This window comes from Athene cunicularia, assembly GCF_003259725.1.
Source record: "Athene cunicularia isolate RWA chromosome Z unlocalized genomic scaffold, athCun1 chrZ_part1, whole genome shotgun sequence".
NCBI classification, from domain to species: domain Eukaryota; kingdom Metazoa; phylum Chordata; class Aves; order Strigiformes; family Strigidae; genus Athene; species Athene cunicularia.
This window is the reverse complement of record NW_020799142.1, coordinates 13,766,270-13,784,340: the sequence shown is the minus strand read 5'-3', so window position 1 is coordinate 13,784,340 and position 18,071 is coordinate 13,766,270.

The window sequence follows — 18,071 nt, the reverse complement described above, 5'->3', positions numbered from 1 at the left end:
TTCCCTTGAAATCCTTATATGCTATATCCAAAGCCCCTGTATCTTAAATCCACTTCCCTACAAGGGGACTAGAATTTCAAAACAGGGTTTGTCCTCAAGAGTCTTTTCTACCTGCTCCATTTCCATGTCCCTCCAGAAACCCATCTCTGCATGCCTGCAGGAACAGTCACCCCAAAATGATCAACTGTGAGTAATCTGTGAAGCAGCTTGTACCTGAGGAAGTGTTACCATATTCATAAAGTAGCAGCTCTGCGGACTTATGGGGTTGGGTAGCCAAAAGCTGTCACAGATCTTTTCCTGCCTCTTTTCAGCTGTACTCTGGTAAAGTTCTCATAGACCAGTGTCCTAGTACTTTGTATTTTGTGTATTACATAGCTTTATTTGCATTATTAAAATTCCCAGTAAACTGGGTGATTAAAAGATGACCATAAAAAAAAGTGTCAGAGAGAAACATGTAGTCACATTCTCATATATGACAGTTCTGTCAATGTACACATTTAAATGCCTATTTCAAAATTGCTTTGAACTGTAAGGTTGCAAAAGCATTAGTAATAAAACTATTCAATTTTTGGTTTGGTATGAATTTTTTATTCGTTGGAAAAGTGAGTTGAAATTGCTTGGAGCTACCTTCTTAAATAACTTCCAGATTGAACATGTACATTTTGCATGCAAATAAGACTGAGAGATTGTGGCTACAAATAGCTGTACTTAATTTGAATATGCAAAAATAGTGTTTGCATCTGTGAACTTTACTAAAACTCGAGTAAGGGAGTTTAAAAAACAGGCTTGATATCTGTGTTTTCTAATCTGCAGGATGGCAGGAATATCTAACTAAAGACACATAGGCATATCAGTAAATGAACAAATTTGAAAATGGAGGGAAAAAACAGGAAAGAATCAAATTATAATCCAGTATACTCTCATAATTCATAAACCAGATTTATTATGGAAATAAAGCTTCACAGGCATGAATAAAAACAATAAACATATCACCATGTACCTTAGCCAAGTATTTCTTAATGACATTGCTTTCCTTCATGTACAGTCCTTGATTTTTTTACTGAGTCTCCTACAGTGCTCTGGTTCTGCATTTGGATGAAGTCCAACTTCTATTCTTGCTACCTGAGGAAATCTGGAAGTTAAGGATACAAATACTGGATAGGAAAAAGGAATAAATCAAATTAATGAACCATTCAGATCAATGCTGTGAGAGACAGACTCAGAGACAAAAAGAAGCATTTTAAGTGTCTAAGACATCTAATATTTTCATACGCATGTAGAACAGACCAGATGATCACTCTACACACTTTCTATCAAGAAATGTGTATCTCCTTAAAAAGTTTCCAATGGCTGTCTCCCTGGAATTCTGACTACTAGCCGTGGATCTACAACAGGAAGGTTAGCAAAAAGATCATCCATAGTACAACCCTCTTCTGGGTATACTAGGTTTAAACAAAGTGTATATACAAAATTGTAACAGAAAATAACGACATACCTTGTAACGTTTTTCTTCCATAAACATTTGGCTAAATAATACATTTTCTTGTTGAAAAAGTTGAGGTTAACTGTGCTTTGAGATTATGCTAAATAAGAAAGAATGTGTGTTAGCAAGTTGTTCAAATAATAGTGAGGTAGGAGTCAGTACTGTAAAGATGTATACACATACTTTATGTGCAGTAAATAGTCTTAGAAAATTAGACAAATGTTTATTTAATAACATCCATAGTTAAATGTGTGTTTGGTTTTTGGTTGGTTTTTTTTAATATTGCATACATGGATTGATGGAAAAGCCAAATCTCAATAGTATTCCCTTCCATTATAAAATAATGATAAAACCAAAGCCATTTGGACACCAGGTAAAATAGTTATTTTAAAAAACTAACAAAACCAAACAAAAACAGTGTAAAGAGAGTAATTATTAGCTAGGAAGAACAGGAAAATGGAGATAGCAACACCATCAAAACTGATTGTATATGAAAACTTGCAGAAGCTGTCATTTTTCAAATAGTTTGGGAACATTTTGATTTAAAGTATATTTGGCAATACCAATTCTTGCAGATTTAGTAAGATCAAGGTTTTATATGTGGTAAATCTGTTCTCAGATTGCTTCTTATTTGATTCAGGAGTGGAAATAATTACAAAAATATGTTGCTTTCAAGACTACAACCAGGATTTCACCCAAGCTATTTTGTCTCATTACAGTACTGCTGTACTTTAACTAAGCATCATTCTTCATTCTTACCATATTTGCTCTACAAACAGAATATGCTTGATTCCTGCCTTGGATAACATAAACTTTAAATGCAACAAACAAACAAACAAACAAACCAAAACACAGAGACAGAGAGCATACAGAATCACCAATACAATCTAACCTATGTATAACAATTTTAAAATTATTTCTCATAAGACTATGTATTCATATATGCACTGGTATTTATATTATTTTACTTCAGTCATAACCTGAAGCAGTGAGCTTATGTGATGAGTTCACATGTTAGTATGCTGATATTCCCAATATGTGTATTGATATATGAAGCACTAAGATTTATTTTTCCAAATCCTTTGCTAATTTTAGGTTCCTAATTTCTTCAGAGGTTTCTTTTTCTTCGAAGATAACCATCTTTGAATGCTTTTGTGTGTGTATTACAAATGACTGACTTCTGGATTTGTTCTTACTCAGATATTTTGGAAGGGCTACTCCAAACTGAATGAAAACACATTTCCAAGATTAAATACCAACTTATTCAAAACATTTTGGGTTACCAAAAATATTTTAAATGATGACCAGAAGTAGCTAGTGCTACATCAGCATAAGCAGCTTCTAATATTACATTGGTAGTAGGATTTCCTAGACTCCTTTCTGCTCCTTCCACAGTATTTATAGAACCATCTAGTTCTGTATCAGCTGGACCAAGAATTACTTCTAAAAGATGCTGAATAATAAGATTCCAAATATACTTATTTGCAACAAACAATTCTAGAAGTCTGTTTCAAAAATCAGATGTTTTTTATCATTTTCAGTAGAAAATTCAGTCACATAAATCTGAATAGACATATAACATCACTTGTTTTGGCCAAAACATTGCTAAAGCCACCCAGCTTGCACTCTACATCCATGCTTATGAGAAGTTTAACAATACCAACAAAGCTACAAAATGTATCTCTGGAGTTTATCTAAGCAGGGGGAATTCCAGTCTAGCATTTCTTCTTACTATGTCTGATATAAATGATTTGCAGATAATGATAGTGGACAGCAGAAGTGATCAAGAACTAATGTAAAATGATAAAATCAAGACATTTCCACAATAGTAATAAATACATTTCTATCCATCATTGTCCATAGAAAGAATGCTTGGCTGAATTGCAAGATATGACCCTACAAGTGATAGAATTAGGGGAGTTTGTTCTCATGAAGGGAATCAGTTCTCAAATGCAAAGAATACCTGGGATTTTACTTGTGAGCTTTGAAGAGTCAAAATTACCCTTTTTTAGTTTCATGTTGCCTTTAAAAAGGAGAAGGTAGAATTATTCAAATGATTGTACTAAACCCTATAAGAAGATTGAGAATTTAGCCAGAACTTGAGAATCATGATAACAGATGATAACCATGTATTTCAAATTAACAGGTTGTAGCTTGTTCCTTAAATCCATTCTTGGAACCATCATCACCCACATGCATTTTCTGAGCAATTTTCTTAACTATTCTCCCAGTTAAATGTTCAAAACAAATTCACCTGTGGTCAACAACAGAAATGTTTCTGCAATTTAAAGATAGATCATTAAATCATTAAAGACAATCAGGGACTGCAAACAACTTCACAGTCAACCTAACTGTAATGGGCTCAACGTTCTACTCTAATGTGTGCTAGTTTTTAGCATCTTTTGTGAATGCCAATGATCTAATTAAAATTGTCTTGTGATCTCCAGAGTCCCCTCAGGAGCAGAGAACATAGCAGATGCCACGTTGCTACAGCATGGCAAATACTGCTTTGCAGGAATGTACCTTTTGTTGACTGTAAGTGGTATTAGTGCTGCATATTGGAGAAAATAGTTTATTTAATTTTAATATTTTGACAGAAATACTTTATTCACAGTAGGAATGCACTATGCATACCACATAAGGGATTGAAGTATAAAGCTCTATAGATTGGAGTGTTACAGTAATATTACAAATAAATATCGATAATAAAGGAAATTCTTATGGATGGTGATCTTTCAATTAGAAAATCCCAGCATCTATAAACCAGAATGTTACTGAATGCTGCATTCTTTCACTTTACCATTGCATCTAACTGTTGAACAAGTACCTATGTCAAGGATAAATTAATTGATAGTAATCCACATATCATTCATATAATTCATATGTCACATAATTCATATACTATTAGCAACTAATTCTGTCAAGAATTCAGGAAGTTGTACACAGAGGAATGTCAAAGGTGCTGGTTTTTACAAGAGCTTTCCTATATTCTGCAGATACAGCAATACTTAAGAATGGAACTGCATAAATTACAAGAATTCTAAAGGTCATTTTCACAGGTGAGCTTAAAACTAAGTTTGATAAAGTGATGTCTTTTAATAGTGATCAACTCATGGATGCACTAGTGTAACCTTCCATAAAAAATTAAAGAGAAGCAATTTTTTTTTAAAAAAAAAAAAAAAAAAAAAAAAAGTGCCACATTCCTCTGTGGTCTGTTTACTGAAGTCAAGTTGTATCAAGAAGAAATATGGATCTCGTTTCAAGATAGAAGAGCAAACTAATCCACAATTCCTGTTAAAAATAAATCTAAAAAGTATTTAGAAAAGCAGGAGAATCCTATGGCCACAATGTAAACACAGTATAGTTAATTATATCTAGAATAATACAGAATATGGGACACAGTGCACTTACAGCTTCCCACCCTCTAAATTCACACACAGATATGGAGTCAGGATGCAACCATGATAAAACTCTCCATCCAGGAACATGGAGATGCTTTCTGGCATTACTGATATGGCCACGGATTTTTAATAAATTTGATCCTGATTCTTATGAGCTGTTTATTTTCTAAATAAATCATTAAGAAAATCATACCCACATGATGGTTGTGAGTGTACTTACTGATCACTGATTTTATACATAAATCTTTTTCTGGATTTCCCAGAATGTCAGTTCTTTGAAAATTATACCGAAAGGATGAACCTTTTTTGACTTTTTTTTTTGAGAAATATCTAAAATCAGTCTTTTTCCATAATGAATGTTCCATTGGTCTTTTTCATTTCATAATCATTGTCATGGCCAACTAGTATCAGATCTACTCCAGGGGTATTCTGTGCAAGTCTGACACTTCATTTGTGTCGTAAACTGTGATAAACTCTGCTCCTTCTCCTTTAAGTTTTGCAGATATTTCATTCGCTGCTTTGATATAACCTGTAGAGTTTATGTTATTTTTTTTATAGTAGAGAGGTTATCTAGCTGGCTAGCCCAATTTTTACACTATTCCATTTAACTTTTGTTTTGACTGTGCTGAGACCTAATGGTTCCAAAGTAAATCTGTTTTATACATCATGGAGGAAGCCTGAAAAACTACTTTTTTTTTTTTTTGTACATATTCTTCCAGAATATTCAACACCAAAATCAAATTCATGGTTTCCTAAACATATGTTCAGAAAAGAATTTTTTTAAGCTAATACAAATAACTATAAGTTTTAGCCAAATGACAGGTTTATGTATCATTTACTGTGAGGTAGAGATTGAGGAAACATACATTGCACCTTGTCTTTAAAATAACTTGATAGGGGGACTTAGTCCATTTATCCTTTATAGAAAAAAAGTATCTGGATCAATTTAATTTATTTTTGCAGATCTTCTAGACACAATTGTAAAGGACACTTTTCTGCATCTATTAGTTTCAATTCACAAGTTGTCTAAGTCAAAAAAAATCATAAATCATCCTTATGAGAGCATTTTTTTAATGAAGTGTCAAGAAAAAAATGTTGCATTTAATGACAGATAGTTGAGGTAAAAAACAAAACAAAACAAAACAAAAACCAAACAACAACAACAACAACAACAACGACAAACCAAAAGCAAAAAACAAAAAAAACCCCAACATTTTAGTATGATATTATTCTCTGTATTAAACATTAAATAATATGAAGGAAATTTAAAAATCATTCTCAATAGCCTATAAAAAAATATTAAATGGTATAAAGTAGGCATAATAAATACTCGCCACAGCATTCTCAAATCTGTGATTGTTACAAAATCCCACATAAAGGCAGCACTAAGTGGGCTTTCAGCTCAAATCCTGGACCTGCTACAGGTGTAGTCCCTGAAAAGCTCCCTCTTCAACAAGTTATCCTAGAGGGTTTTGGATGCTAAGATGCTTCTGCAGAGGATTTATTTGCTAAGGGAAAAATTCCACATAGTTATTAAACTTGAAATAATACCAGCAAGAGCAGGAGGACTATTTAATATGAAAGGACCGTTAGTGTGTACACAGGCAGATTTTTACAGATGCAAGCACTTATGGTATTTTTCTTTGAAAAATATTATCTTTTCATGTTTTGTGCATGTTTTGTATAACATGCTTGTTATACATTCCTGTTTTCAAGTATATGTAAAATGAGAGCAAAAACCCAAATTTTATTATAAGGAATTAAATTCACTTCCTAAAAATTAACTAGCATCTGAGCTTTGCAAAAGGGTAACCAAAAACCATAATGTCTGTAAAAAGACTTCATCCTTCCACCCAACTAAATCCATGGCTGAAAGGACAGGTATGTTTGGAAACACAAAGCAAGACAAGCAAAAAAAATCCATAAAGAGAAAGAATCATCTACTTGACATATATTTGCTTTCCTTTTTTTGGCTCATAAGAAGGCTTGTGCTGTTTTAACAACCCTAAAGTATCTTTGTCTTATTTATATGGGTAGTTGCCAAACAAAGTAGCTTGTGTTTCATAATTTCCTGGGTTACCACACTTCTGGCTTTGGTAGACAGTTTTGTTGTCTTCTGGTTCTGAAACTATTTGTCACAATCTCATTTGGAAGTCTGAATACTTGCTGCTCACATCAAAAGTAAAGTATGTTTCAACTAAGAGTCAATTACTCTGTTTATTAAGAAGTATTTCTTTACAAAAGCACACTTTGTATGGTTTTTCTGTTAATTTCAAAGCAGATTATAAATCAAACCAAAAATCTTACATAGATTTAAATGATCTTGGATTTACTTCTCCCCTGAAGTAGCGGTCCCATAGTTGCTACAAGTAGCATTTAGATTACAGATGAGATGTTTTCTTTTTTAAAGAAGTTACTGTTGATTTTATATTGCAGCCCCATACTTCTGGCATTAGATTTTCCTTTTATTTCTGCAACCTTAGAGGCAAACTTTGACCATTCATGCTTGAAGAGGATATTCTACTTGTAGAGAGGAGTTTTGGGCAAGAGTCTGCAAAAGTGCATGCCCTACACCCTATGCATCCTATGAAGCTGGGCTCTGCAGAGCACAGACATCCTATGGTACACCTCTAATAGGGACTGGAAAAGCCACAAAGATGCTGCTACTATACAGTTTGCGTGCTTGTCCTGCTGTGACAAGGACTGTGCTGAGGCTTGCAGAACACTACTTTAGCCACTGGATCAAAACAACATCTTTCTACACATCTCATAAAGAATACAGGCAGTGTTGACAGTGCAAAGACCACAGGCTGCATGAAGGGTAAGAACACAAGGTCCTGCCTGAGACAACTTATCATCAAAAAGCTTCAGATGACCACCCACAACTGGGATCAAACCAACCACAGGTATTACGAAATTCAACTTAACTTATATTTATTTACCAAAGACTGCAAATGGACAGCACATTTAAAGTAGGAATCATGTGGCTTGCTTTTTTTTTTTTTTTTTCTACACATAAAACTGATAGATTTAAGCAGTCTCCACTAAAAATAGCAAGCAGATTCAGAGAATCAAACTTTTTATATTGGTTGAAATTCTACAAGGAAAAGAAAAACAAAACCCAAGTCCAGTTGACATATTATTTTTGTTGTTCGTCCATACTTGTATCTTCCTTTTCATTGCTGAATTAATAAAGGTTTCATTTGGCATTTCCTCAAAATAACTGAAAATATTTACAAATATAAGAGATGAGCAATGCTTAGAACATTCCATTCTTTTTTAAATGTCAATAGCAGGTGTTCTGTGAATAGAAAGGGAGGGGAAAAAAATAAAAGAAGGTTAGAGGCAAAATGTGGACTTGCTCTTTTTCTATGTCTCACTGACTTGTTTTTTCTCACTTGACCTTCTCTACTAAATAACTCTCTTACCACTTTCCCTTTCACTTTATTGCATCATTCATAAACACTCTCTGTTGCTTTTCAGCTTTTCCTACCCTGTTTCTTTATATTAGTATGTTTCTCCTTTTCTTGTCCATTGTTTCTTACCCAACTTCTTCATTACCCTTATCTTTAACAGCTGTACAAATTTTTGGAATATTTAACAGCACTGATAACTGCTGTCATTAAATCACTTCCCCAGTGTTCTAATGGGGAAGAGCATTTCCAGTAACTGAATGTTAAGAAATGTTGCTTGAAGAAGTACTGAATTTTAAAAGTGGAAACGATGCTGAAGTAGTGTCGAATACAGTGGAAGAAAGTAATTTTCTTATGAACTGATGAATAAACTTCCATGAAATGACAAAACCTTTCATAAGACTTTGGAAGCTTGTGAAAACAGTTTTTACATCCCATAGCAATATTTGTAAGTTAATATTTTTTTATGAAGCTGACATGATATTTTTGTAATTCCAAAAAGTCACAGAAGAATAGTTGAAAAGGACCTTGAGGAGTCTATAATCCAATTTCCTTCCCAAGGGGTGACTAACAACACATGCATAGTTTCTGGCAGAAGATTGCCTACATTTTTCTTAAAAACTTTCACTTAAAGTCTCCTGTGGAAAAGTAATCCAGCCCTTCACTACCCTTAACATTAAGAAGAATTTTCAGTCTAACCTGAATGCTCTTGCTGAAATGTATTATATATTTCTATGATGCCAAGGGACAAAAAAAAAACCCAAAACCAAAATCCAACAAACCAACAAAACCCAAACCAGCTTATTCCTTTCTTTATGCTGTAGCACCTTGGGTACTTGAGAATTGCTGTATTCTCTCAGTCGTCTATTTCCAGTACTTTCAGTCTCTATGGAGTTCGTGTTTTCTAGCGCACCTTACAATTTTTTTTTCTCCCTGCCCTTCTCTCCAAGTGGCTCACATCTTGCTTGAAGTGCAAGGCACCAGACTGGATAGGCCTTTACCAACTGGTAAAGCCAAGACTGAGTAAATATTAAGTGTAAATATTATTTCAAGTATTGGTTACCTGTAAAGCTAATTCTAACTTCTGGTATGATAGGGAATTTTCTTACTAATAGCTTTATCTTCAAGTTAACAACAAAAATGCCTAGATCCTGTTCTGCAGAGTTTTACCTACCTCAATCTTACACTTGTATGGTGGGTAACTTCTACCAAAGTGCAGTATCATATACATTCCCTTACATGTTTTCACAACATTTTAAAAGATGGCATCTTCAGTTTGTCAGGATCACAACGAATTCTCATATGTCTAAGTTCCAGCAGCTATACCTTTCACAGTCATGTCATCTAGTTTAACAATCATATTCCCAGAACTGTCACCTGGGTATATGGGAAGCACTGAACACAGCTGAACTCTCAACAGGCATATGCTAACCCATTCATGTTAGCCCCATGTTAAGAGTAACCCATTGATTACACCTTGAGCTGTTGTTCAGTGTATTTTGTCCTCCTTTAGCTTTGGCACTCCCTGGGATGAAGAGGAACAAATATTACATTAGCAGATATTAATCCATAGTATATATATTTGTATATTCCATATATATGTAGCATACATTCCATAGGATTTCTCCAGTCCTCTATGGTTACTCATGGTCAACAAAGGCAGGACTAGGGATCTGGCCCTGTAAGTCTATCATGTAGTATAGTCTGTGTCTATGTATGAATTTTCATGTCATTTTCAAGGTTCATTTGCATAATAAAACTTCCCCTATGAGTGTTAGCCTGTGTAGGGTATGTTTTGAAGTCAGCTCATATTTGGACATCTGACATGCTAACTTCCAAACTATAGTTCCACTTGTCATTTAGAACAGAACAGAAAACGGTCCTTTGATCACACAGAAAATACAGATGGGAATGTGGAAAACAGAGAAATGAGTGAGAAACAAAATGGGAAAAATAAGGACAAAATATAAAGTAGAAGGGTAATATAAGACTAGAAGAACAAACTAGAAAATGAAAACAAGCCAATTAAAAAAAAAAAAACACACAACAACAAACAAACATACACCATAAAATGTGATGAAATTAAAGCAAAGAAACAGTAGGACTAAGTTTAACAGAACAGAAACAAAGAAAAGGCAAGAAAGAAAATGCAAATCCATGAAACAGCATTGAAACCAAGCACTTATTTCTTTGCCTCTACAAAATAATTTGGTCCTATATTTTTAGGAGAGTAGTCATACATTCTCAAATCTTTAGCTCTTTACTGGCAGCACAACAGCCTCATGCAGGATTTTAAAAACATATTTCAAGACAAGGATGTGCTATATCTTTCCAAATCTTTGCAGGTCCTCCCACATGCTGTGTCCTTTTCTCAATCTAAGATTCATTAAAACTTAAGATGCTTTGCTTTGAAATACATTGTCATTAACACTGGTCTTGGTGAATATGTCTTGCTAAACCCTACCTTTTCAGAATTCATGATCATGTTTAATTATTCTTTTACTCTTACAAAGCTATTTATTTCACTATCATGCAAAGCCCGAGTAAAAATTATTAGAATGTGTTCTTCTTTCTGTCATCTGCAAAGCAGGAAGGAGAAAGAATTACAGGAGATGGAAGGTGCCAGACAGAGCCTTCATCCTTCTCTTGTTTAGGAATCTCTCCATTGCCTCAGTAACCAATAAATGAGGCAAAACTGCAGGCCTACAACAGAAAACCAGCACAACCACACCACAATAAGGCTTACCAAATTTTCTGCACAGGTAAAGAGAGAAAATTAGAGCAATCTTCAACTCGCTACATTTTGCAAAATGTATATAATAAATTTACAAAACTGGGAATCTTGGACAGCGTCTTCTGAGAAGCCACCATTCTACCATTCTGAAACACCAGGGGGAACAAACAACCAACAAACAACTTTTATTTGCTTTCATGTTGATAATCATATGTCGGATGGTTTGGTGGTTGGGTTTTTTTTGGTTTGTTTTGTTTTTGTGGGTTGTGGTTTTGTGGTGTTTTTTTGATTTTTTTTTTGTTGTTTTTTGTTTTTTGGGTTTTTTTTTAATTGATCTTCACATTCTATCTTTCATATTCTTAAATTTCTTATCTCATGCAGCTATAGTTTTCCTTAAAAGTCTCCCTGCTTTCAGTTAATATCCTTGGAATAGCATCAAGAAGCACCATCATTCCTAATCCTGTTCTGGATTTTAAAAAATATAATATGATATTTAAAGTAAGAAAAGGAAAAAATGAAGGTTCTTATTATCATCTTTGTATGTCTCACATCCACAGCAAGATTCTCAGAAAAGCACAGCATTCATCAAGAACAATTACAGGGTTTGATTGCTTTCTTTTGAGTTTAAAACTATACCCATGATATTTTAAAATAAAATAAAATAAATTTAGTAAGTTGATGAGCTTGGTGAAAGCAGGTTGATAACTGATGAAGGACAGCAAAGACACTTGGCCATATATGTTTCTATCAAGAATGTCTTGATGTCAGTGCAGTTACTTGGAGCAGCAAGGCCAAAAAGCTTGTAAGGCAGAATAAGAATTTAGGGTTCCCTGCTGAAATCACTGATCATTGGATTCAACACACACTGCATTTTCGTGTAAAAATGAACTGTGCTTCACTTGCTATGTACCAAAAGTAGATTAAGTCATTGTTTGTGGTGTGCTGTAGCAACACTTATATGGAAACCACATCATTTTCCATGTGATTTAAGCTTTTATTTAAAGAAAATGTGAATATGTGGTTATTAAAATAATCTTTCAAATGTGAAAATGCAGCATAACAGTCCAGATGATAGCTCTTAAGAGGATGTCATCCATTTCTGTTCATTTCAATAAAACATTAATTCCAAAATGAAATAATGGTAATTCAAAAATCAATGTTGTACCGCTTTCAACCTTCGAACAGAAACGTACAACAACAAAATAACTGATACTGAAGTCAAAGTTTGCTTTGTGGGGCTACAGTATCTCTTTGGAACGTGTAGCTGGTGGATAGTTATCAGGACATGCAGAGGCGTGGAGATGCAAAGTAGCCAGTAAAGCCTTTTCACAAAGGACAAATTCGAATGGCAAACAGAAGTGGCTTCATCAGATCCCTGCCTCTAATAAGTTTACTGATTCTGAGTTGTATTCTCATTTTCTTATAACACAAAAAGAATTTTGACAAACTGACTAAGCCTGAGTGTGGAGTTGGATCCCTAGCTCTGAGAGTTACATTTAGATTATTCCTTGTAACAGCATAATTCTTGTGCTATACTCACATTAAATACAGTAGTGAAGTTTTACTATCCTTGACTTGCTCTAAATTCTTCGTTCTTCCTTAAATGTTATCGGATATCTGCTTTTTAAAATCTCAAAAGAGAGCAGCCAACATATAAAAATAATATTTCTTTTAAAAATTGTGTGCAAGTAGCTTACTAGCAAGATTCCTCTCAGTGGTAAAGTTTATCCTGTTTGCTATTCCGAGCACATGAACCATGTGACTGGAAGACAGTATAGACATAGTGGCAAACCATTTCTCATACTGACTAAACCAGAAATTTTGTATAGGACTTTTATTTCTAGTAATCACATGGTTCTACAAACAACCATAGACATGATAATGACTACAAGTTTTGCCATATATTCCACTTCTATAGAACATCTGACTTTTAAAAATTTTCCTGAAGATGTAGTGGAGGGCCTCTGTATTGGTCCAGGCATTTTTCCTGCAGGAGTAAGGGGGTTAAGGATTATTTGGTTTGGGGTTTTATGCAGTATTCTCAGATACTCCAAAGACTATATTTGTTTTTTTGAATTAAGTATATGCTCTCTGCATACACAGAGGACTGCGAATTATACATTTAATATAAAAACACAAACTCCACGTATTTCTCCTGTGCATCCATCCAGCAGTCTCCAAAGCACTATATGTCAACCATTGCATTTCTATGTAGCAAAGCCCTGATAAATCTAGAGACATTAATTTTTTAAACATCTGTTTGGCTAGAGCTGTATCCTCTCACTCCTCTCTCTTACAGCTAGCTCCTCACAAACCTATGGTGTTTTCCATTCCATAGCTGTTCCTGTTCTGCCTTTAATAATAGCAGTGGGTTTGATTTAAGAGTTTAATCTTCACCATTCATAAATAATGTACAGATATATTATGTGTAACACTTTCTTCTAATATTTTACTCCTCAGTCATTTGTGAAATTTGTCATTGGACTTGTGATTCATACAGATTTAAATATGATACAACTTAGCTTTTAATTGTTCTCATAAGTATTTTGAAATTACATTGAGGTTTGTGCTTTATGACCTTAAAGATAATTTTTCTTGGCTTCTTAACAGACAACATGAAAATTTATCAGTGGTCTTTTTTAGCTTCAATTTGTTGTGTGGCTTTGTTTTTATGCCAGATTTTCTATCATAAAACAAGATAACATTAAGGCAATTTATTTATTTGTCTGTTTATTTATTTATTGCAATCATTCTGCATTCTATTCATTAGAACTAAAGGTAAATTATTCCTCTGATACTTTTATAATGAGGAGCTGATGTTAGTCTCATTCCTTTCACAAATAATTCTTAATTTCTGTAGTTTGAAGATTTGTTATGATAATGTTTATTTTTTTTTAAAGTGGGCATTTGTTTTTTTTCTTATAGTAACAGAAGTGCTGATGACATTAAAACTATTTTAGCAATGATATTGTGTTAAAAAAAATAATTACAGAGATTAAAGCAAAAAATATCTGGTCATATAAGCCATTTTCTTGGATTTCTTGTCATTAAATTCTGAATTGTGTTGGGCAAATCTGGTATCTGGTTAAATATGAAAGAGTTATCTATCTCCCTGAGTAATCCCACAGGAATTTCTTTATAAATTCATGATGGAATTACATGTGTAAATACATGTTGTAAAGGAAATAGAGAAGGTGGGAACATATCCTGGATTATTTTATTTAAAATTTATTTTATTCTCTGATTTAAGGAATACAGTAGTTCTTAAGTGCCAAAAATATCACCACAATAATCTCTAGTATCCTCAGGGCATGATTAAGTGTCACAGTCAGTCTTCTGAAACACTTGCAGAGAAGAGAAGTAAAGCAGACTAAGCTATTTTGACATTTTTGCTAGCTTAAGCATGTTGTTTCATGCATTCATAACCAGGAGCAACATGCCTATACTGGGCTGACAGTTACAGACGGACCATTAATGACTGCATTTGTTTAATTCCAGTGACTGCAAGCAAAATAAGCCTCTTCCTCAGCATCTCCACTGACAATACACTGCATGGACATTAGTTTCCTAAGAAAATTTTGAAGTTGTTGAGACTGACACAACAGAACTTACAAAAATGTTCCTGTTTTCTTTACAATCTCATTTGATATATTGCTAGACTGTTGAACTGTGGCTATAAATTTCACAGGACAGAGATGTCACTGCTTTGATGGGTAGCTATGTAAATTTTTTTTAGACATTTTAAAGGGAGATTCAATTACTGAATTTGGGGTCAAAAGCAATGCATTGACATCTAAAGAGACTAAGCATATTTTTCTGTATCTTGGTATTAGACTAGTAGACACTAAAAATATACTAATGTGCAATCTTTAAATTACTTGACTTGGTAAGACCTGCACTGAGCACAGGCTGAGGTGAAGGGGTGCAAGAAGCTGCCATCGATGGATCTCTGAAGTCAGGAGGGCTAACACCTGGGATACATAAAAATCTTACTTATGGAATCAGGCCAGAATAGTACCTCCTGTGGCACTCCTTTCCCTAATTTCCCAGACTGTACGAAATTATTAATAAAAAAGCAATGGCCATTGAAGTTGTGATTCTCAAATGCATTATTACATTTATATTTACAAGGGTTAAACAGTTTTACCTCCACGGGAAATCTGGTACAAAAATTGAGTACTTTACTTTCAGACATTGATCTGACCCTGCATTTTCAGGGAATAAATTTGTGCTTTGTTAAAAATGTACCATATTTACTTAGAAAGACAGTCAGTTCACTTCCTTTAAAAAAGTATATTATGGAAATGTAAAAAAGTCTCTGTCGGCATTTTTAACTTTTTATTTTCAATCTACCTTTAAAACCTATATTTTACTTTTCTGTCCTAAGAAGATCATACAGAATTACTTTCCTTTATTTTCATCAGTACCTATTTCTTGGTTTCTTATTCTCTCTCTGTATCTCTTTCTATGGAAATGCCATTTCTTTGCCTCTTTTTCACTCTTTTTTTTTTTTTTTTTTTTTTTTTTTTTTTTTTTTTATTCCCTCCAAAGACATCTCCCACATTTCTCAGCTAGTCCTTTTATAACTTATCTAGTCCATTACATTCTACTCATCCTTGGGAAATATTACCAGAATCCAATGACTAGATAAATAAAAGGTTTAGACAAAGATTACAACAAAATGGAACAAGAAAGACTCCCAAGTAAAAAGTTTATCTTGTTTCATTTTTTAGAATTACAATATAGGCTAGCTATAGCAAAGCCTTCATATTTAGTTTTATTTCATTATGAGATGCAGAGTTGGCAAAAAATTTGACTACGTAACAGGAAAAGTACTCTCTGAATTTATTTCAGGGTTACCTATCTATGGTCTTGAGAGGATGCTGAAGGAGGGAGCAGCAAGCTCCCTCTTGTTGCAATCCATTAAACATCAGGATATGAAGCTAGAATTAAAAGCTAGAAAGCCATTTGTGACAGGAACTCTAGTTCAAACAAGAGGAAAGACTCACATCTTTCTCTTTTTAGGAAAGCATTGCAACATATATATGTCTGTGGGGTTGTTTGTTTGTTGGGTTTTTTTTTTCCACAAAAACGTTTTGTTTCCTGGTAGTATGTATTTCCAAACTGAGCCTTACTGATCCCACTGCCCACCCTGCAACAGCATGTGGTGGCTTGCCTTGGAGCTTTTCCTTCCAGCCCAAGAACTGGGATGACTACAAAAATCATTGTTTCTTATGCATCCTAAGACTGGTTTGTTTCCTGTCAGTACCACTTCTCCAGCATAATCCTGGGGTGCCATCAAACTCATCACTTTCCATGGTGATTTCAGAGGTAGGCTGGAAGAATGGTGAAAACATGCAGTCTTATAAACTGCAGAAAGCATCACCATCCAAATGTGGACATACTGAAGATACAAACAATCAGGAGCAAACATGCTGTAGTACACTGGGACTTTGAAACTGTTCCAGATGTTGGCTGAAGGGCAAAACTCAGCTGTGAGGTAGCTTTATACAGAGCAGATAGATCACCAGGAACTAAACTCTAACCTTTTAAAAAAGTCAGTGGGACTTCTGGCATTGACTTCATGGGACCAGAACTTCAGACAAGACAGGTAATGTACAATCATACATGCTGCACTCTTTGGTAGATTTATTGTTATTCTTGTTGGTTTTAGTATTAGTATTATTTTATTATTGCTATTACAGTAGCTCTTAATTAGACTAGAAGTAGACTGAAATAAGACTAGAACATATGACTAAAATGATACCTGAGCAGCAATTAAAACACTAGCATTCATGTGCCATGGTACTGTTGTAATTTCCCATTGCAAATGTATGTTTTGTTCTATATAGATGTGAGGGGAAAATGTGCTCATTTTGCATTTTGTCAGTGTTAAAGTATTTTCCTTGTCATCAGGTAATGGTTTGTCTGTATATGGAAGCAATATGATGCCCTGGCTCAAAGCCTTAGTTCATGCATCACCAAATTCAAGAATTTCTTTCCTATAAGTAATGGAATTAAGTTTACTATGAAAAAAAACCCATGGTGTCCTTCAGATAGCACCTTGGAACTGCAAGTTCTTGCTGCTCTGGATGCTGAAGATATAGCAGCATGTTTACAATGGTAGCATCGTAATTACAAGGTCACTTCAGTTTTACCTAAAATGATGACAGTGTTTGCAAGCACTGCACATCCATGGACACTAACACACGTCCAGTAGCAACCATTTCTGGGAAAATACCAGGAAATGTCTAAAAAGAGTTTCAAAGTAGACTAGTAGGCAATGTCCAAACCTGGGTCAGTACCAGGGTCTCTGTTACACTAATGCTCAGCGCAGCCTGAAAAGAGGCCCTCTGCCCGCCAGACTGCCAATCCGTCACTGGCAGATTCAAGCTCCTTAGCAAGACTGGGTTTCTGTGTGTGATGCTCTTGGTGTTCCTTTAGCATCACGAGCATTACTGAAACATATAAAACTTCTATTTAATGTTCAGAGGAAAGCAAATTATGCCAGAAGTGAGCTAAGCAGCCATAGCTACCTGTCTACAGAAAAGAATAGGACCCATCCTGCAGCTGAAGCTGTCCCAGGCCGTAGCTCGCCCCTGGGCAGTGCGGTCCCCGAGGGGCCACAGGGATGCGGCCACAGTCACAGTGTGGGCACAGGCCCACAGGTGATGGCATTGGAGGGGCTGGTGCCCAGGGCCAGGGGGGATTGTGAGCACCGGCCTGGTGACCTGCGACAGCACCGTCCTGCTGGAGTGCAGAGGGAACAACGTCTCCATTCGATTAATATTTAACCTTTTGTATGGTGAGCGAATGCCATCCCCAGTGTGGTTGCACGATGCCCTCCAAACACTGTTCTTAGAACTCCAAAAGAAGTCTGTTTTAGTGAAAGAAAACAAATTTGAGCAGCGAACCGCGTCTTTGCTCAAGAGAAAACCATTTTCTGAGTAAGCTTCTTGAAGATTAGCACCGACTTCGCCAGAAGTTCGACGGGCGACGTCCTAACGCCCGTAGCACTGCCCCGGCGGCCCGCGGCCACC